The sequence below is a fragment of the Sminthopsis crassicaudata genome, chromosome 1 (genome assembly GCF_048593235.1).
Source record: "Sminthopsis crassicaudata isolate SCR6 chromosome 1, ASM4859323v1, whole genome shotgun sequence".
Classification (NCBI taxonomy): Eukaryota; Metazoa; Chordata; class Mammalia; order Dasyuromorphia; family Dasyuridae; genus Sminthopsis; species Sminthopsis crassicaudata.
The window spans coordinates 490,110,109-490,126,461 of record NC_133617.1 but is presented as its reverse complement, the minus strand read 5'-3'; the positions used below and the strand labels follow the sequence as shown (position 1 = coordinate 490,126,461).

Here is a 16,353-nt window from a genome sequence, read left to right as displayed (position 1 = left end):
GGATAGCACTAGTATTAAGGGAGGTCAGAAAAGGCTCTCTATAGGAGGGAGGGACTGGTTATTTGGGGCTTGAATGAAGCCATGTAAACCAATAGACAGAGATGAAGAAGGAGAGTATTCCAGATGTGGATGGCAGCCAGAGAACATTCTCAGAGCTGAACCAGAGGGTCTTGTATCACTGGATTTGAATCAATATGTGTGTAGGAGTCAAGGGAAAGGGGATAACATAAAAGAAGACTGGAAAGGTAGGAAGGAGTCAATTTATGGAGGGCTTTGAATGCCAAATAGAAGACTATATTTGATCCTGGAGATAATAGGAAGCACTGGAGTTTATTGACTAGGAGGATGCCATGATAGGACCTGAAGATCATGCTGATAGTAAAATGGATTATGGACTAGAGTGGGGGAAATTCAAAATCAAAGCATTCAAATCTGGAACAAAGACTGAGTACAAGGGAAATTTGAAAATCACCTTAGAGCTTCTATATAATTCTGGACTTTATATATACCTGTGACATAGCAACAACAAAAGGAACAGCAATAGTAACTATCATTTATAGAGTTCTTTAATATCCACATAGCTTTATACATGTTATCTCATTTGATTCTCACAATAATCTTGTGAGATAAGTACTATTATTATACCCCCATTTTACAATTAAGGAAATTGAGGCTATAAGAGATGAAACAACTTGTCAGGGGTTCCACAGCTAAATATTTGAGGCAAGATTTGAACACAGGATTATCCTGATTCACTGTTCACTGAATACCTTAGAGTAAAAAAAAACTGGATTCAAATCCTACTTTTAACATATACTATTTCTGTGACCCTAGACAAGTTCCTTAACCAATCAGCATTCAATCATAGGCAAATAGCCAAGACTATAATTTATCAAAAAGGTGCCAACTTGCATCAATAGAGGTCTTTTTTATTTGAAGGTTACCTATTCCATTGAAATCTCTCTTTAATACAATGACCAGCCATCATTTTAGAGGATCCAGAGAGGTTATACATTCAGTACACTAATTAGATAGGTAGAGATATATATGTGTGTGTGTGTATATATATACACACATATGTAGGCATATATACATATAAATACACATACATGTGTATATGTATACATACATACCCATACTCATACACATATATACACATATATATATATATATTTTCTATTGATACATTATGTAGCAATAATATATATGGATTATATATATATGCAGAAATATGCATACACATACATATAACATAACCAATGTGAGAATTTGTTTTGTTTGATTGGGTATATGTTAGAAATGTTTGAGGGTTTATTTTTTTATAATTTGGGGGAGATGGAATTTTAAAATTTCAACTGAGAGAACATAAATGCTTATTAATCAAAAAATAATAATAAATTGAAGAAATGATAGATTTAATTCCTGTTTCTATTCCTATCCCAAATGCCAAAATGTATGTAGAGAGAGAAAAGTGAACATGTACTGTAAACAAATTGAAATGTGATCTTTTTTTTCCAGGAGAATTAAAACCTGTTTGAAATTGGTATAATGGTGAAAAAAAAATCTATAATTATACTCATAAAAGATTAATTTATTTATTTTTCCCCTGCCTTTCTTATAGGTAACTTGCAAAAACATCAACTTTGTGATCCTTCTTGTAAAACCTGTAATGGATCAGCCACTCTGTGCACTTCCTGTCATAAAGGTTAGTCATGCCTTTGAAAAGAGTTTGACAGCAGAAGGCAATTCCTGTAGTTTGCATTGTTCCAGGAAGTCAAATTTTATAATATTCAAATACCTCCATTTTGGGCTTTAAAATGCTTATGTAGGTTTTTGAACCAGAGCCCTAAAAACTTAAAATCATATCATCTTAAGGATTTTAAATCATAAAAGGGACCTTGGGAAGTATTTGCTACCCTTAGGAAGTATTTGCTACAAATCTGCTACAACTTTCCCAGTGTTGCTAGTAGTCAGGAATCAAAACCAGATCTTTTAATTCTTAATCTAGAGCTCTTTCCACTATTGAAAGCTGTTTTCCTAAACTGGCACCTCTTAAATAATCCAATTTTTCTCCTCACCCACTTTAATGATTCTATGACTGATTCAACTAGCTGTTGAGCAGCTAACTAAGTAGATAGGAAATAAATTCTAGGCAATGCCACTAAATATTGTGGCTTTAGAAAAATCATTCTATGTGTCTAGTCTACTTCTTCTTCTGTAAAATTAAAAATTAATAGTTTATTCTTCTGGGCATGGCTTGGTTCTCTCAGCATTCCTTAAAATAAAAATGCCAGTTCATACTCCTTGGCTTGTCCATTTAGAAGTCATCTCATAGACTGATAGGTTTGTAAACTCCAGCTCTCCCTTCTCCCATTTTGTTTCCTTCCAAAATCCCTGACATGAAAATCTTTGCCCTCTCTTCCCTCTCCATTTTGCCAGGGGTTGTTAGAACTAAATGGAAGGAAGCAGCTAGGTGGCACAGTGGATAAGAACACCTGCCTGAAGTCAGGAGGACCTGAGTTCAAATGTGACCTCAGACCTTTAACTTTTCCTAGCTGTGTGACCCTGGGCAAGTCACTTAACCCCAATTACCTCAGCAAAATAAAAAAAAAAAAAAAAGAACTAAATAATTCCATTTTATGATTCCAGGGGCCAAAAGGGTACAAGGAAATTAGAGGATGGGGTAATACTTTTCAGTGATAGAAAGCAAATATTGAGGAATGAGAAGAGAAAAGGAATAAGTATTTATTAAGTTCTTACTTGTACCAGTCATTCTGCTAAACACTTTATAAATATTAATTCTTGATTTTCGTAATAATCCTGAAAGAAAGATATTAATATTATAGCCATTTTAAGATTAAGAAACCTAGGCAGCAGAAGTTAAAAGACTTGCTCAGAGTTCTACAGCTAGTGTTTGAACTTGAACTCATGTCTTCTTATTTCCAGGCCCAGCATGCTTTCCACTGTGCAACTTAACTATAGGGAGGATGTAGAGTAAAGTATGGCCTTGATAAAATGAGCCATGAAAAACACTAACCAATGAAGTGAGTGGAATTTTCAGAGTTTAAAGAGATAAATCTTTAAACTTAATCCTTGGCCTCTGGTTTAGAAAATACACCTGTGTCAGGGGAGTTGGCAAGGGGATACCTGGGGTTTTGGATAAATGGATATTGTTCTGTGAGTTGTCGATCTTCATCTTTCCCTCCCTCAGTTCTTGCCATAGTAGCTCTTGAAATACTTTCCCATGAGGTAGCTAGATAGCATAGTGAATAGAGCACTAGCCCTGCACTCAGGAAGACCTGAGTTCAAATGCAACCCAAAAAATTTAATATTTCCTAGCTTCATGACCCTGAGCTCCAATTGCCTTGCCAAAGAAAAGTAAGAAAGAAAGAAATACTTTCCTAGGGCTTGATAAAGGTATTAATTTAAGCATTGATGAAAGCTCCATTCTAGTCTTCATGGGACTGGTTTAGCTTAGTGCTCTTTTGGTAAAAGTCAAGAAGAAAATAAATCCGAAGTTTGAGCATGGAGCTAGTCTTAAACAAGATTATGTCTTTGAATGACTTCCCACTTAGTTGCTTTCCTACTTTTATTTATATGTTCTTTTCACTCCCACAATCCAATGCTCACAATCCAGACCACAATGACTGGATGGGGCAGAACTCTTCTGGACACAGGCTTCCAGCAGTTTTGGTCAAGTTGGTAGAAATGAGCCTCTTTGTTAAATATTTTGGTGTATCCAAGACAGCATCATCCTAAGTCCATGAAAATTCACAGAAAGTTGAAAGACATTGTTCTGTCTCCCACATTTTTGAATAGATAAATATATTACTTTTAAAGGAAGAATTCTCCATCCATTGGCAGTCTCTATTGAAGCCTATGAACAACTTCTTAGAATAATGTTTTAAATGCATAAAATAAAACACATAGGAATACCAAGAAAATCAACATATCAAAATACACCTTTTAAAAGTTTTAATGTGTGTAAAGCAAAATTTTTCACTCAATTTTCCTGACTACAGGCCCAGCACTCTATATACTGTACTATCTAACTACCCCACATTGGGAGTGCTTAGCTTGCAAAAAAGAAGGTCAGAAGGGATACAATAGCTGTCTGAAAGTTTTTGAAGATTTTTCATAGGAAGAAGATTTAGATTTTTATTTTTTGGCCCCAGAGAGATGAAATAGAACAAATAGATAGAAGATGCATGGAGATAAATTTAGGCTCTTCTTGATGGTTCACTTGATAGTAATAAATATTGAACAAAGTTACATCAATAGTTACTGTGATCAGGTTGTCATGTTCCATACTGAACATTGGTAACTTTTATATTGTCCATGGAAAATAATTTGTTACAATGAAACTCTTAGGACTGTGTCTTGATTTATAACATCAATTGCTCTTTTTTAATAAATGACAAACAAGAAAGGATAAAAAATAAGTTTAAGTTCCTGGGCCCTAGGTTAAGAACTCCTGATTTAGAAAGAGAGATACATGACTAATATGACTCCAGTGTTTTTACATTTTCCCTTTGGTATATTTCTAGGAACATATCTTTTCTCTCAGTCCTGCATCCCTTCCTGTCCCCAAGGAACCTGGTCATCGGAGAAGAGTGGGAGATGTGAGAAATGCATGGAGGATTGTGAATATTGCTCTACAACTAACAATTGTATCAAGTGTCTTTCTCAGCCAGACCACCCACTCTACCTGCATCATGGCAGGTGCTACACACATTGCCCTGAGTAAGTATATTTCTGTCTCTCTTCCTCCTTTCTTCCCCTCTCTCTGTCCTTCTCTATATCTCTTTCTCAGTCTGCATCTCTTTGTGTCTCTCTCTGTCTGTGTATCTCTCAGTGTCTCTGTCTATCTCTCTATCCCTCTTTCTGTCTCTCTCAATTTGAATCTCTCTGTATGTGTCTCTGTCTCTGTCTCTGTTTTTCTACGTGTGTGTCTGTCACTCTCTTTGTTTTCTTTATCTCTCTCTATGTGTCTCTGTCACTCTGTCCCTCTGTTTGTCTCTCTGTCCCTCACTGTGTCTCTTTCTCAATCTGTGCCTTCTGTGTTTTTCTCTTTGTCCCTGTCTCTTTCTGTCTTTTTGCTGTGTGTGTATCTGTCACTTTCTTTGTCCTTCTCTCTGTCTGTCTTTTTGTATGTGTCTGTCTCTCTGCATATCTTTGTGTCTTTCTCAGTATCTGTTTCTCTGTCTCTGTCTCTATGTGTCTATATCTCTGTGTCTGTGTGCATGTCGCTATCTGATTGTCTATATGTATATCTCTCTGTGTGTTTCTCTATCTCTGATTGTCTGTCTTCCCACATCCTCCTTTTAAAATTCATTTAAGCTTCTTCCTGGGAAATACCTTCTTCAAAGCTTCTCTCTCTCTCTTGAAAAGACCACTCACATCATCACTGCTGGATACATTGTGGTCACACAGACATCCAAATACATCATAGACAAAATGACGTTATATTTCTTAGAAACTTGGGCATTTTTCACTTTGAATTAAAGTTTCATTCAAACATCTTCAGCATTTTTTCTCCATCGCCAACCAGAGTCATACAGTAATCAGGCAAGTCCCAACCTAAGGCCAATGCTTTATAAACCTAAGAGCACATTATCAAAGTGAGTTATTATTATTATTAAATGAGGAAGAACTCCTGGAGAAGTTCAACACAATGAGTATAAGAGATGACTATAGCTGGAGGGATAGAAATTTGTTTTTTGTATTTTAACTAGCTTTTTTATTTCATCAATGAAGGGAGTTGTCAGTAAGGCTCACCTCTGCAAGTGGAGATTTACAACTGCTCTCCAATTTATAATCTTGTGGAGACATCACATGGAGGTATTGAACATGCACCAAATGCTATCTAATGGGCACCAACCAAATTAAAATGTAATTGGGAAATAGTTAACAAAAATAAAGAAAAATACTATATCATATACATAATGTCAACATGTGATTTTTTTTTAAGTCAATATGAAACCTACAGAAATCCTTTTTTACAGTTTAGTGGCTCCCATTTCTATTTGAGTTTGACACCACTAGCCTAAATCTTTGAAATGTTAAATGCCTTACCCAAGGTAACACAGTCTGTATGTATCTCAGGCAAGATTTAAAGATTAGTTTTCCTCTATAATTGCAAATCAGTGCCTACTCTATGATGCCTCAAGCACTGAAAAGTTAAGCAACTTGCCTATATCACATAGCTAGTATATAGGTCTCCTTGACTCCTATATCTTTGTTATTTTTAACAACTCACCCTTGTATCACATTTTAACATTTTTTTCTAATTTCCTCACTACAACCCTGTGATGGGGTTGGTTCATGTATTATTATCTCTACTTTTCAGATGAGGAAACTGAGGCTCTAAGAAACGTAGCGACTCGGCCCTAGTCACATAACTAATATCTGAAACAGGACTTGTATCCAATTTCCCTGGACCCACGTTCAACTCTTATTTTACTGCATCATTATGCATTTAATATCTGAGAAGCATAGTTCAGTTTAGGTCTCAGAAAAAGTAAACACTAAAAAATCATCAATTGTTTCTAAATTTGTAAATAAACTCATAAGGAGGCATTGGTTTGGGCTTTTTGCCTTTTCCAATAATGTCCCTTCATCCTTTAACCTCAGCACTGAATTCACCCAATTTATGACTTAGAAAGGCCACTTCCTGCTAATAAGGATTTCCTCTTTGGAATGAGATCCTGTTATTTTGGCCCCAAGTCCTACCATATCCACAATTCATTGACTATCTCTGGACCTAATGCCAAGTTGTCTGACAAAAAATGTGGGAGTAATAAGCAGTTCTGTGACTTCAAACCCTTTAAAAATTGAGGCATTTCTGAGGTTCAGATTACCTCCCACAGGTTAATCCTTATGATGAGGTAACAGGGAACCAAATGATGAGGTAAATACCTCAATAGGATTGAGGTCTACTGGCAGGATTGGGGTACAGGGAGTCACATGGAGCTCCCCTGCAACCCCCTTAGGATTTGGCACAAGGATACAAAGTTAAATCAGGTCTAGTGGCAGTGAGAGTCCCCTGTAAATGAATTTACAGGCCCGAAAACCTAGATTGACAAAAAGAGGTTTATTGCAGGGTTTGAAAGCAAGGTTAAAGTCTGGTTAATAAAAGGCATTAGATAGAGGAAGACATACACCAGCCAGAGGTGGCGGGATAGAGAGTCTGTGATGCTAGGCATATTGCTGGCATGTTTCAACTCTCTGCCCAAGGATGATTCCACCTAGGCTCTTTTATTTGCTTCAAGGAGCCTAGGGCAGTGCCAAATTCTTGGCATGCCTTTCAGATAAGGAAGAAACTGTTTTGGGGAAACCTGAACAGATAGTTAGGGGTTGAGAAAATCCAAGCCATCTCAGATCCAGTGGGGGCTGGGTACAGTCCAAACTGGCTTGACCAGATCTTGAAATCAAAGATCAGTCCCAAAGGAAGCTGGAAATCAGCAAAGGAATATTAAAGGGGCTATCGCCCCATCATTTTGGTTTTCTAATGTTTTTCTTTTGGCCAATATTGCAATCCTGTCTTCAACCTGTCTTATTCTATCCTAGACTTGTTACAGTAGTAGATACAGGATTCCCATTTTTTTTCCTACCCTCATTTCAAGGAAACAAAAATAAAATTCATCTTTAGATTTTCAATTTAAAAATTAATTACAAGGAAGTAAATTGTTGTTATTCAGTCATGCCCAATACTCCATGGCCTCATTTTAGAGTTTTCTTGGCAAAGATAATGGAATGGTCTGCCATTTCCATTTCTTCTATGAAGAACATATGGAACATATATTCTTCATAGAAGAAGAATAGGGTTAAGTGATTTATAACTAGTAAGTATCTGAAACTAGATTTGAATTCAGGAAGATGAATCACCCTGATTCTAAACTCAGGCTTTATCCATTGGACCACCTAACTGCCCCAATGAAATACAGAGTAGTTTCTAAAAGGTGCAATCTAGGATAGAAAAAAAGAAGAAAAAGCAAAAAATTCTTTCTAATTTTAATCTTTTTCCCCCTGCAAATAAGAAACTTTTAAAAATCCATCTTTTAAGCCTCCTACTTAGAGACTAGTTAGGCTTTATCTTTCTTAGCATTTTTCTTCTTTCATTGGTTAGTCCTATATTTCTCCTTTTTTCATTGGTTAATCCTGTATTTCTTGTCCTGGGAATCATACTCTCCCTAGTTCTGCTAAAATCTCAGGCTCCCAGGCCAAAGAACATTGAAAATTCAGATAAACATGAACTACTAAGATTCTTAGCACTTTCTAGAATCTCCCTTCTAGTTTTACCTCTTGGAATAAATCTTCTGGTAGAAGATATACTTTCCCTATTTAACTCTAGAAGTCTTTCCCTGAGCTGGGCCATCCTGAACTGATATTGAACTCAGCTGATTCTTTCTTATATTACTTAAGGGAGCCATCTCTTGAATATTTTATACTAAACCAGAGCTATTTTTTTCTTCCTCATTTAAAAAGCAAAAAAAGATTTTGTATAGATTAGTTTATTCTTAAATCACCTAAATTTCTTCTGTATCCTTCCCTCTTCCCCATTCCAGAAGGGCATCCCTCATAATAATTTTTTAAAAGAAAACAGGAATAAGTAAATATTTTCAACAAAACAATCAATACATTAAAAATATGAAATTTTATGTAATGTACGTCAAAAGTAGATCACTCACCTCTACAAAGAGAGGGGAGAGATCTTCTCATATATTTTCTTTGGAGTCACACTTATTCTTTAAAACATTTACACAATTCATTTGCATTCAATCTAGCTGATTCTGAGTCCTCTATTCTATCTACTTATGCCACCTATCTTTCCTAGTATCCCTTTTTATTTCCAAGATGAGAGTCAGAAAAGCCCTGTAACATAGCTAGGCGCTCAAACAATAAATGGCTAGTAGCCTTTGTGATGAGTAGTAAATTGAGGAGTAAATTGTGGTTTAAACAGAGATGGATCAGTTCCTTTTCTCCCTCTCCTTCCTTCCCCAAAGTAACCAATGGCGGGTTCGGCAGCAAAGGAATTTGCTACTTAATGCTGTATGGAAACATAGTCTTTATTGATTAGAATGGAAACACCAGAGAGCTGGTGGGCAAAATGGCTGCATGGTACAAGACCATTTGCAAAGAGAAGATTCCCGTTCTCTCTTTTATGCAGTGATGTAGGGAGGTTCCTGAGAGTGATGTAAATTAAGATAAGGATTCTCTTGTTATCTTTTGGGGACAGACAGAAGTCTCTTCCCAAAAGGAATTTCCTGATGTCATTTGGTCTATCTGAGCAGATTAGAATGGGGGCTGTAAAACCCTGGCCACCTCAGATAGCCCAAACTAGTTTGACCACATCTTGTATCAAAGGTCCAAGTCCCAAAGGAAGTTGTAGATCAAACAAGGAATACCAAAGGGCTACCGCCCTCAACATTTGGAGTAACCAAACTATACTTGATGTCTTTCCAGAGCTAGGTGAAAGAGAACAAAGTAGTTTGATAACTACAAATTCTAGGACAAGATGGGAATAACAGCCTGTGGACAGTTTACATTTTAGCTGTATCCCTTATTGTTTTTAACCCATCTTCCCACCAGAGGGAACTCTTTTCTCCCTTCAGTCATGGCAGTCATGCTTTGGGTTCTTGAAAAAAGATGCTCAATACTTTTCTTCAAGTACTTCAAATAGCTTGAAGTTGAGGATTAGATGACCTATTTAAAGCATAGATCCCATTTTTGCAAAATTGGTTTGACCTAAGGAAAAAGTCAGGGACCAAATAATAATTCCTTTTCATAATTAATTATGAGAATTTTCCCCATATGGGGAAAACTGACTCTATAAATAGATTAGTGTCTCTATTATTTTTCTCTCATTTCCCTTTGGAGAAAAAAAAGTAAATTCCTTAGACTCACATAGAAAATAGGAAAAAAATACATGACTGGATCAGTGTTATATAGAAATGCTTCCTTTAGCTCAATACTATTATGAACAACACTCTCCTATCTTACTTTCTGGGTGGCTTCTTTCCTGAACTTAAGTTGATGATGTTTTATCTATGAATTAGATATGATCATAAACAGGGTTTTGGCAAGAACACACACTATTCACTGCAGTTTCTTCCAGAATCAGCCAAATCTCTCATTCCTGTCCTCCCTAGCAGAAATCTATGACTTGCCCTGGCTACGATTTCTTTATCTTAAGTTGTGGCCTCAGCCTCCCCTTTTTCCATCTCCACCCTGTTCTTCCAGTAATGAGGCTGTTTTGACCTCCCTGCCCAGTAACTAATCACTTAATATCAAGATCAAGTCCACCTTTGAAAACCAATCTGATTAAATAGGTCCTTAGGGTAAGAATCCTTACTACTTTGCATAAAGCCAATCTGATATAAAAGCAATCTGGCACCTTGAGAATTCCAACTGACTTGGGAAAATCTCAATAGATTGGCTAAAATCCAATAATTATAAGTGATCCCCCCCCCAAAAAAAGGTAACACATCCAGTAAATGTGAAGTTGAATAAAATGGCTCCCTGATTTTTTGTAGGTTTGGAATAAACACTGTAATATCTAAATAGTAATAGTAAATAATTGAGAGACATCTGCATGGTGCAGTGGATAGAGAACCAGGCCTGGAGTCAGGAAAACCTAAGTTCAAATGTGGCTTCAGAAGTTTACCAGCTATGTGATTCTGGGCAAGTCATTTAACCCTGCTTGCCTCAGTTTCCCCATAGTAAAATGAGCTAACAAAGGAAATGGCAAACCACTCCAGTAGCTTTGTCAAGAAAATCCCAAATGGGGTCACAAAGAGTCACAGATAACTGAGCAACAACATGAGTGATTAATAGAATGTAGGTTATTTGAGAGCAATAACTCTTTTCATTTTGTCTTTTTATACTAGAGCCAAGTACAGTGCCTTATACATTGATATGGCTAAAATGACTTAATAACAATAACAAAATATTTGGAAGACTGCGTTCTTTTATTTTTCCATCTAAAAAATGTATTCTAAACTTTACAAACACCAAATAGAAGCAACCCATTTACTCATATATTGCAGAATACAAGAGAACTATTTAGGAAGCTGTGAATCAGGGCAGCTAGATGAATATTTTCTAACTGTGTGACCCTGGGCAAGTTAGTTTACCCCAATTGCTTCATCAGAAAAAAAAAAAAAAAAAAAAAGGAAATTGTGAATCACTAATACATGAAACTTGCATTTCTTTTAACGTTTGCAATAAATTCAACATGTAACTTTCAAAACTTTCCTATCACTTTGTTTCCCCTTGGCTAGCCTTGTTTTTTCTTTTAATTTCTTTATTTTCTTTCTCCTGAGCTTCTTATGTGAATCAGCTCCAACCAGCTTTTGTATGCCTGAGAGCTAAATGTAGAAACCATTCTTAATTCAAGGTTCCAGAGAAAACCAGCACCAATGTAATTTGCTGTCCTATGCTTTAAAGTATAATGTTAAATTCAGGTAGAGAATGTAAACTTGTTTCCACAGTTTATGAATGGCTTTGTTCATCTAGTTTCATATGAAAGAGTTTCTTCCTGAACTGTAACTAGGAATATTTTCATCAAAATAAAAAGTCAATTGATGGAGGGACATAGCAGTTCAGAGGCATGAGTGCAGCTGCCCTGGGAGAGTAGCTGTTTTATCCTAGAGAGCCTTTTTCTTATGCCTGAATGGGATTGGGGAATATGGGTCATGGAAAGGAGGCAATAGTGGCAAGACTCTAGGAATAGGACCTATGAACCACCATGGCACGAATCAGCAAAGGGTTGAAAGCCAAGAATTGTGGATAGCACTTGACTTTGTGGATAGTACATTCTTCTGGAGAAGAAGTTTTGTTCAAAGAAATCTTGGTTAATGCTTCACATTAGTGAATAAAGTAAATGCAGAAAAAAAATGTTTAAATGTAATTTAGTTTAGCACCCAAGGTAAAACACAATGTGTGCAACAGAACAATTTCAATACTGCTCCCTCCCCTCACAATAAGAGCAAGACAATCACAATGGGTGTTGGTGTTGTTCAGTCCTATCCAACTCTTTGTGCCCTGATGCTGTTCTAGTGGCAGTGCAAAGAGTTGTAGGAATCCCCTTCTTTGGTTGGAGGCACAGATCCAATGTAAAAAGAATTCATGAACCCAAAAAGTTTGAATGGCAAAGAGAAGTTTATTCTGTTGGCACTGAGAAGCAAGCTTTGCTATCTGAAAGGACTTTTGTTATTTTGGAGAAGGAACTGAATCTGAGCCAGATTCAGAAAAGAATATGAATGAAAAACAGTGGGAATGGCTTTTTAGAACACAAGTTTTCCAGAGAACAAGAATTATATGCATATATATTATATATAGTTTGTTTTTTTGTTTTTACTTTACATTTCAAGTGCTTAGTAAGGTACCTTTTAAATAGTGGGCATTTGGTAAATATTTATAGAACTAAATACTATTTCAGATTATGTCCTGGTTCTTCCTAATCCTTCTTACATATCTAACCAAGGTTGCAACAAAAACCAGGTATATCATCTCTCCTTACCTTCCTATTCCTCTGAGAACTTGATTAACACTAGAATCCCCAAAACTTTAGATTAGATTAGATTAGATTAGATTAGATTAGATTAGAAAACTAGATTGGGATGATTGTTTGGTAAAACTGTATATTGAACTAGATTTTAACCTCTGTATTGGAGAGCATATGTTCTGTCTATAGATTTTATTTTTAATTCCAAATACCTAAATTCATTGTTAAGTCATTTTTCAATCTTGTCCAACTCTTCATAATTCCATTTGGGGTTTTCTTTGCAAAGATGTTGGAATAGGTTGCCATTTCCTTGACCAGATCATTTTGCAGATGAGAAAATTGAGGCAAACAGGATTTAAGTGACTTGCCCAAGCTCATACATCTAGTATATATCTGAGAATATATTTGAACTTAGGAGGATAAGTCTGGATAAATACTCCAAACTTGGTACTCTTTTCTGAAATGCCACCTAGCTGTCAGAATTTAGGATACAATTAATAAAAAGAAAGATTATTTCCCCTCAAGGAACTTAGAATCTAATTGAAGTAAACAACATATAAAAGCAACAGGAAAGTAAAGGGAGAACCATCTAGTTTCTACCTTCTATATAGGAAAGCATTTGGAGGAGTTTGCCAAGCCCTCCAATCAAAAGGAAGCTGAGACTGAAGAAGGTAGTTTCAATCAAGGCTTGAGTTTGCAATGCTGAAGAGATAAGAAATTATGAGTTTAAACTGGGAAGAATAATTTGTTCCTTAGAGTTGAAAGTAGGCAAAGTAGCAGGTGCAGAATGGAAAACTATGTCACTCACATAACTTTCTTGGACAGGTTTCCCCATATATAAAATGAAGGAATTAGATTAGATGTGCTCATTTGGAACTATGCCCAAAAAGTTGTCAAACTGTGCATACACTTTGACCCAGCACTGCTGCTATTGGGCTTATATTCCAAAGAAATACTAAAGAGCGGAAAGGGACCTGTATCTGCCAAAATGTTTGTGGCAGCTCTTTTTGTTGTAGCTAGAAACTGGAAGTTGAATGGATGTCCATCAATTGGAGAATGGTTGGGTAAATTGTGGTATATGAAGGTTATGGAATATTATTGCTCTGTAAGAAATGACCAGCAGGAGGAATACAGAGAGGCTTGGAGAGACTTAAATCAACTGTTACTGAATGAAATGAGCAGAACCAGAAGATCACTATACACTTCAACAACAATACTGTATGAGGATGTATTCTGATGGAACTGAATATCTTCAACATAAAGAAGATCCAACTCACTTCCAGTTGATTAATGATGGACAGAAATAACTACACCCAGAGAAGGAACACTGGGAAGTGAATGTAAATTGTTAGCACTACTGTCTATCTACCCAGGTTACTTATACCTTCGGAATCTAATACTTAATGTGCAACAAGAAAATGGTATTTACACACATGTATTGTATCTAGGTTATATTGTAACACATGTAAAATGTATGGGATTACCTGTCATGGGGGGAGGGAGTGGAGGGAGGGAGGGGATAATTTGGAAAAATGAATAAAAAAAAAAAAAAGAAAGAAAATTATCCATGTATATATTTTGAAAATAAAAAGCTATAATTTCAAAAGAAAAAAATTAGAATCCAAATAAAGTAAAAAAAAAAAAAAAGATTAGATGTGCTCTAAATACTTTTAGTTCTGAATCTATTATCCTATAATTATAGAAGAAAGTTAAATATTAAACTGAATTTTTTAAAAAAAGAAATTCCTGAGTAGAATTTAGAGAAAAATTTCCACTTTCTAATATATTAACCATATATAGATCCATGCTATTTGTGTATTAAATTTTTATTTTGATAAATTATTTAATTATACTAAATTAAGGTAATACAAAAGAGGAGGGAAAAGGTGCTAAAAGAGAAAGTCTATACTGTAGATACAAATAAACATGACTCATATCCCAGAAAACTAAATCTTGTTATAATAAAACATGCTCTTTGTTCTGCTCTTTTCATCTCTTCTCTTTATTATACCAAATAGTTAACCAAGCAACAAGCATTTATTAAGTGCCTATAGTATGCGGGCACTGCGCTGGACACTGAACATGTAAAAGATAAAGATAGCATTTTTAAAAAAGAAAATAGTTCTCTTGTCCCCAGGAATTTTATATTTTATCAAATATTTACTGTAATTTGTATTGTCAATACATGTGTTTTTTTTTTTCCATTTTTAATGCTAATTATATATATCATACCTCCACTATAGTCCTACTCTGTTGTGTCATTATTCTGAAGGGAAGGTAAACTGAGAGGTTCTGCTAACTGAATGGGATTTCTGGTCAATTCTTTGAAACAAGAAAGATTTCTAGTGTAACCCTATTTGGAAAAAGTCATCACCAGATGGATTGGCATGGGGTGATAAATTCACTAAACTATCTACTATCTACTAAAGCAAAGCAAGTACTAAGGCAAAGAAGACTGTTCCAGGAAGATTGTTGAAATTTAGAGACTTCTACCAACCTTCATCAGTACAGCTTAGCATTTCATTAGCAAAAGTAAATAGTGAAAATATAATGAAAATAGGAAGCTATCTACATGCACAATGAATGAAGTAGAAGAAAACCTAGATTCAATTCTTGTCTTTGACATTTACTCAGTGCATGATGTTAAATAAGTCACAACCTTTGAGTGCCCTCAGAAAAGTCTCTACAAGTCATAGAAGAATGGCAGATCTGTGTTGGTAAGGGAATTATATTACACCAATAAAATCATAGATCTAGACCAAAAGAATCAGGGATGGGAATTGAGAGTTAGTAGACGGCACACTGATGGCTTCATCCCAAGGCAAGCTCTCTGAGGAACTGCTGCCTCACCACCCCACCTCATCAATAGCATTCAGAGGTACGTTTAATATATTTACCCTAGATGCAAAAATTGCCAGCTAATGTACTCTACCAAATTGCCCAAAGTTTGCCATTTCCAGCAGTGTAGTGAGAGTCCTTATTCTAGCAAAAATATAGATTTTTTTTCAAAGTATTACACTATCTCTATTTCTAGCTTATATAGCACATGGCAAGTCATGCCCCTCCCCCCAATCAACCACTTCTTTTCTTCCTTTTATAGGGGATTTTATGCAGAAAATGGCACTTGTAAAGCCTGTGACTTCGTTTGTAAAACATGTGAAGGAAATGCCACCAATTGCCATTCATGTAAAAAGGACCTGGTCTTGGCCCAAGGCATGTGTCAGAAATCCTGCCCTGAGAGGCATATTGCTGTGGATGGAACTTGCAAACGTTGTCCAGAGATGTGTCAAAAGTGCATACATGAAAAAACTTGTGAAGGTATGTTGGAGAGATAGAAGAAAAAGTTGATGCTTTGGACCTCTCTCTAGGAGAGGCAAGGGAACAGCAAATGATTCTTGTACCCAGAAAGAGCTGTGAGTGTCACGTTTCCCAATGATGACTTGACCCTTTCAGTGTTGTCAGTCAGCTGAAGAAAGGTATTGAATATAGAATTGAGGAATTCCTTATCTTGTCAGCCTGTCTCTCAATCCAAAGAAAACTATGGACTCTATTCCCATTAAACAAATAGAATCACATCTGAACTATGAGGGATTTGACACATAGGATTAGATGCCTAAACTAGGTGGTTCCTTCTCTGATTCAAACTTAAACAGACCTTTGTGTATCTAGAGAAAAGGGCTTTGATCCTGTCTAGAAGATCCCAAGCTATTAAATAAACATTTTATTATTCAGTATTCCCAAGGTATATAATTAAATTCAATTCAAGAAGCATATAGGAAGTGCCAAACACCATTCTAGGAACTGGGGATACAAAGAGGGGAAATACAGTATTGCCTTCATGGAGT

At 35.9% G+C, this 16,353-nt stretch overlaps 1 long non-coding RNA gene across 1 annotated transcript; it reads left to right on the top strand.

The window, feature by feature from the left end:
• Positions 1-1,620: 1,620 nt before the first annotated feature.
• On the top strand, positions 1,621-15,820 carry LOC141555055 (uncharacterized). The gene is made up of 3 exons (XR_012486059.1): positions 1,621-1,705; positions 4,548-4,743; positions 15,609-15,820. It is a non-coding gene; the product is annotated as an uncharacterized LOC141555055 (long non-coding RNA).
• Positions 15,821-16,353: the final 533 nt, after the last annotated feature.